The sequence below is a fragment of the Trichomycterus rosablanca genome, chromosome 4, assembly GCF_030014385.1.
Source record: "Trichomycterus rosablanca isolate fTriRos1 chromosome 4, fTriRos1.hap1, whole genome shotgun sequence".
In the NCBI taxonomy this organism is placed as follows: domain Eukaryota; kingdom Metazoa; phylum Chordata; class Actinopteri; order Siluriformes; family Trichomycteridae; genus Trichomycterus; species Trichomycterus rosablanca.
Genome location: NC_085991.1, coordinates 16241225 through 16246718, shown reverse-complemented (window position 1 = coordinate 16246718; position 5494 = coordinate 16241225). Strand labels below are relative to the sequence as shown.

Genomic DNA, 5494 nt, shown 5'->3' with positions numbered 1-5494 from the left:
CTGTGTACAGAAATGGCTTCACTATGTAACTTACTGCACATTGGGAGATACACAGCACTGATTCTCATTATAGCATCAGGTAATTTTTTATCATTCTAATTAATGCCATGTTATTAAAAATTAAGATTCTAGTTTAGTTTTCTTAAATTTTTTTTGTCTTTATAACAGGTGGTTTTGCAGCTAACAGACAACAGACAAATATTCTAACATTGTTTCAAAGGAAACAGAAACTGTTACACTAAAATGTTCATATGAATCAAGCAGCAACTACATTTATCTTTACTGGTACAAACAAAATCCTAACAGTGCACCACAGTTTTTACTGTATAAAGGTGCAAAAGGTCTTACAGGTCAGAGCACTCCTGATGACCCTCGATTAAAAACAGAAACAACCGGGGACTCCACTGTACTGATCATCTACAATCTAAAGCTGACAGATTCTGCTCTCTATCACTGTGCTCTTAATGAAGAAGCCCAGTGATACAAAGCTATTGAGATGCTGTACAAAAACTCACATATTTGAAGTTCCTCAAAGCTCAGAAGATCAAAGTTATTTATTCTTACACCTTGTTATCAGTTAACAGCATTCACATGCACGAAAACCACATGCACACAGACAAGATTTTTATTGTTTCTCTCTCTCTCTGTCTCTCTCTCTCTCTCGGAGTGCATACTGGGAGCAAGTGAGTGGAGTGGCAATGGCAGCAGGTGCAGGTGAGGTTATGTTTCCTCACGTGGCGTCACACAGTTAAGGTGGCGTCAGAAGTTGTTGGACATGACTGTGTTATATCTGGGTCTAGAGTGAACAGTGCGATTGTTGTTTTCCTAAGTACAAAAGAAAAAGCTAACAAACTAGTGGAGAACAGTGTAGTTATAAGCGGCTGACATGTCAGTCTTCTTCCCCTTCTTAGGCCAGCAAAAAGAATCACCATATCAAACGTACCGCCGTTCATTAAAGATGGACAGCTGATAGAAGTTTTATCCAGATACGGAAAAATGGTTTCCCCAATGAAAAAGATCTAGACTGGGAGCAAATCTCCACTTTTAAAACATGTACTTTCATTTAGACGTGGTGTGTACATGGTTCTTAATGATAATAATACAGATTTGAACCTGTACTTTAGTTTCCATGTGGATTATACAGTAGTTGCTACTACTGACACAATTAAATGTCTTGCATGTGGCAGACCTGGGCATCTTATTAGAGCATGCACATTAAAAAATAGAGTCAAGTCAAGAGTCAAGTCAAGAGAGGCTTTATTGTAATTTCAGCTATATACAAGTACATATTTAAACGAAACAACGTTCCTCCAGGACCAGGGTGCAACATAGAACAAAAAGTGCAAGACAGTACAGTACACAGTGCAGATAAACAACAGTACAATAAATACAAAGAGACGTTTCTAATCTAAAAAGTAATTAAGGGAGACTAGACTAGAGACAAGTGTTGGTCAGTACATGGTACTGGGTAAATGGTACGTGAGGTTGAAAAGCATATTCTGATATGCAGATAGCAGCATAAGGTTTTTATAGTGTTGTGTGGGCGTGTCCGTTTCCTTGCTCTACATGCTGAAGCTGATGAGAACAAGCCGCTGGACCATGCTCCCTGTACTGGTACTGCCGTCCTCACAATATGTCTCATTGTCTCTGCTGTGTTCTGCAGCGAAAAATCGTTCTGTCAGGGTTTCCTTCAAACTAATACAAAATGTCATTGTCCCATCCCTGAGTCATGCAACACCTCACCTCATCCAGGAGCAAATGAAAGAGTTATTGCTGTAACAGAGTCTATTGCAGACTAAGCTGTGCTGAAGTGGCGTGTAGATACACAAGGTCCAAACCCTCATACATCTGCCTCAGCTGCAGAAGTTATGTGCTTCTTGACATAGCTCAAAGCTTTATCTGCATCTGTAAATTCCTTTTCTTCTCCATTGTGGGTGATGTGGAGACGAGCTGGAAACAGATTGCACAACATCTCAGCTCAGAACCTCTGTGAATGCAGCCCTGGCCTTCATGACGCTCGCAGTGTAATCAGGTACAATAGCAATCGTGTCCCCATTCATTCGAAGTGGTGTAAGACGTCCACACAGTCCTGATAATAGTTTAGGTTAGCTATGATAGCGCGAGGCTTCCCGTCTGGTCTTCTTGGAGCCAGGCTTCTGTGCGAGCGATCTACAAGCACGTCTTTATCTAACTGCAGCACCTCTCTTAGCAACTTTGAGACCGATGCAGTTGAACCCCCAGAATCCTGATATTACGCCTCCTCATCCTTCCCTTCATGTCCACACACAACACACGTTTTTAAGTCACTTTTACCTGTAGAGTTGTGACTTCGTCTGACCAGGAAGATAGTCCACCTTCCACCTCCTTAATGGTGGTCCTCATCTGGTCAAACTCAGAATGATTTGCCGCCATGTTGTTAATGATTTCCATTTTATCCTTTTATCACCACAGAGTCGTCAGGTTTCAGTAAGAGAAGAATCTCTGATTTTAAAGCAATAGCATCCATCTTTGGGGCGTCTGAAGAAGGCGTGGACGATCGAGCCGGAGGAACTTGAAGCCGAGGCTGCACAAGGCCTAGTACTTGGAGGTCTGGTGTATTTATATTTATGCAGATTCACTGCCATTGACTAATATAGTATATACAACACCAGTAAACTTCAGCAGCACTGAGGTCTGGAATGAGTTACGTTGACATGAGATTTTTCTTGTCATGTTGACTTAATACTCTGCACTGTTTGACTTTCCTTCACAATGACAGAGCTTTACATTTAAACATGGATTCACTAAACCTATCGCTTTTAGAATAACTCTGGCAGCATGATTTTATAAAGGTTTTTTTTGTTTGTTTAATTGTACAAGGACAAAGTTTAAGCTAAAGGTTGGAATTTTAATAATGTGGTCTGGCATCCACGTAGAAAGCTGTTCAAGTTTTTCCATTTAATCACCCTGTTTCATTTACATTTGCACACTGGGATTAGAACCTGAAGAGGCAGTTGATGAATTAAACGTGGGTAAACAAGGGCTCGTCCGGGATTTGAACCCGGGACCTCTCGCACCCTAAGCAAGAATCATACCCCTAGACCAACGAGCCAGCCAGGGCATTTCTTTGACCTCCGTGGCTTAGCGTCAAAACCATGTTGACTGGTTGCACTGGGAAGTGTATTCATGACAAAACAAAATTCAATGCAGAGCTTCATTAAAGCATTTCTAACAGTTTAAGCATGAGGTGTCATTAAAGACTCGCTTAGTCAAATTAAAAGACAGGAGCTGTGTGCAGTCCCACTGACTTTATGCTTCACACTGTTTACATTATGTATCATGTTTATCCACCCAAACTGTACAATACAAACGTTGTGACGCTGTCTTTAATCGGTTAGTTATACAAGAGATTTTGTAACATTTACATTACCATGATATTTTATCTTGTCGTGTTGACTTCATGCTCCTTGCTGTTTGGATTTTGTAAACATTTTCAATGCTTTGAATTTGCCCAAAGATTCTAAAATCTGTAGAAGAAAGAAAAACTTGAAGCTGACTGGAAGAATTGTTATGAAAGGTATTTACATCCACATAAGCTCACCAACTTCTACCAGTGTATCAGCATGTGTCATTTTTGTTTGATCATTAGATTTTAACGGGACACTTGATAAGTTTTTTGTATAGTTCAACAAAGCATTCGACAAAATGAAGGCTCGTCCGGGATTTGCACCCGAAGCGAGAATCATAACCCTAGACCAACGAGCCAGCGGGAACAAGAGTCTTTGTGTTACTTTGATCTGTGTGACTGACCTTCAAAACTATGTTGTCTGGTTGAGCTGGTAAGTGTGGTCGGTGCTTGCATTACAAAACTATCAAAACCTCCAGTGTCAGTACATAGACTGGTTATAACCTCTTTTTAAAGAGTTAAAACATGAAAAATATTTAAAGGCTCCAAATAGTAAAAACCTCTTTTAATTAATCAACTGTCAGGACTAGGAAACATTTGAAAGCTTTGTGCTGTTTTCATAAAGTACCTTTGTAACCCCATGCAATTAGACAGGCTTTACATGTTTACCAATTTAATGCCACCTTTGATTTCTAATTGCACACTGTGATACATTTTGAAGAGACATTTTGATAAGTCAACATTCTTTAGTGAAAGATCAGGGGATTAAAGAAGGGATCCACCCGGATTTTATCAGGAAACCTACACAACCTTCACTTTTGCAGGATAAATGTTTTTAATGACTCATTAGTAAATCGTTACACAACACCCTGTCCATAAATCTGTATTTTTACGTATCTGTTGAGGAGATGCGTCTCACTTTAACTTGTTTACAAAAATTTGGCAACCCAAAATTTGCACTTTTGCTAATAGACGCCGAGGAAAATCACCTAAGAATGAGTGATTTCTGAGAGAAAATCAGGCATGGACAAATTTTTTTCTAATCCTAATAAATATGAGATGCTAAAGATGACCATGACAATCAGTTACTAGTAGGAATTTCATGAAGCCTTTGACAGCAGCTGTTTGTTTTTGTTTTGTTTTTGTATTTAATGCTTTGTTGCATTGTAACATTATCGTAGATTTAATGTCTATTAAATGTACCCGAATATTACAATAACTGAGAAACTGCACACCCCAGCCACCTTTCACCCCAAAAGCAATTGTATGCTTGTTTTATATGACTCAAAGAGCCAATCAGAAATAAGCAAAGAAATAACTTTACACAGCAAAACACTGTAAAAAGGTTAAAGCTGTAGTATTAATTGGATTAAAATAATGATCGATTAATTAATTAGATAATTAATTAATTATATAATTAATAGCCTTTATAACGGAGCACCACCAGCGATTTTGGATTTAAAGGTTGACCGCTGGGAACCTAAGTTTTAATATATCATACATAAACAAGTCTCTTTCCTTTGATTGTAAGTTCTTTCAAATGGACTATTCCTCGCCTCAAAGCAATTAAAAACACTGTGCCAAGTTGCATGAAACGATAATGTTTATTAAAAGAACAATAAAACTAAGAATACAATGCTTACTACCTAAATACCTAAAGATTCATGCATACATTGTTAGATGGACTACTATATAAAATTAGTTTGAGATTTACGATGGGATGATGGAAGGAAACCCTTCTAAGATCTAATTAAAGAGTATACGAAAATAGTGTAACGAACAGAACATTTGTAGTGAAACCCAACTTTTTTAACAAGAGCACATAAACCGTGTCACCTGGAGCCGTAAGCCGTAGGAGGAAGAAGCGGAATACCCCAGTTTAGATCACCTCGCCGCCGGTCGTCTTGGTTGATTCTATTTCGGCCTTGGATCCGTAGAACACTTGCGGTCCTAACGTCTCTCCACCGACGAATCTCGAACACACACGCGTACAGAAGGTGTCCGTTGGGGCCAAATGATGCTCCTTGCTGAGTCTCTCCACAGGTACGGCTCTTCCAGTCACCACGAGTTGTGTTATTCGCTCAAAAAGGTTGGATTCCTACACGCGGT

The 5494-nt window shown here is 39.2% G+C and overlaps 1 non-coding gene across 1 annotated transcript; it reads right to left on the bottom strand.

The window, feature by feature from the left end:
• Positions 1-3019: 3019 nt before the first annotated feature.
• Positions 3020-3091, bottom strand: trnap-agg (transfer RNA proline (anticodon AGG)). The gene has a single exon. It is a non-coding gene; the product is annotated as a tRNA-Pro (tRNA).
• Between the last annotated feature and the right edge of the window lie 2403 nt (positions 3092-5494).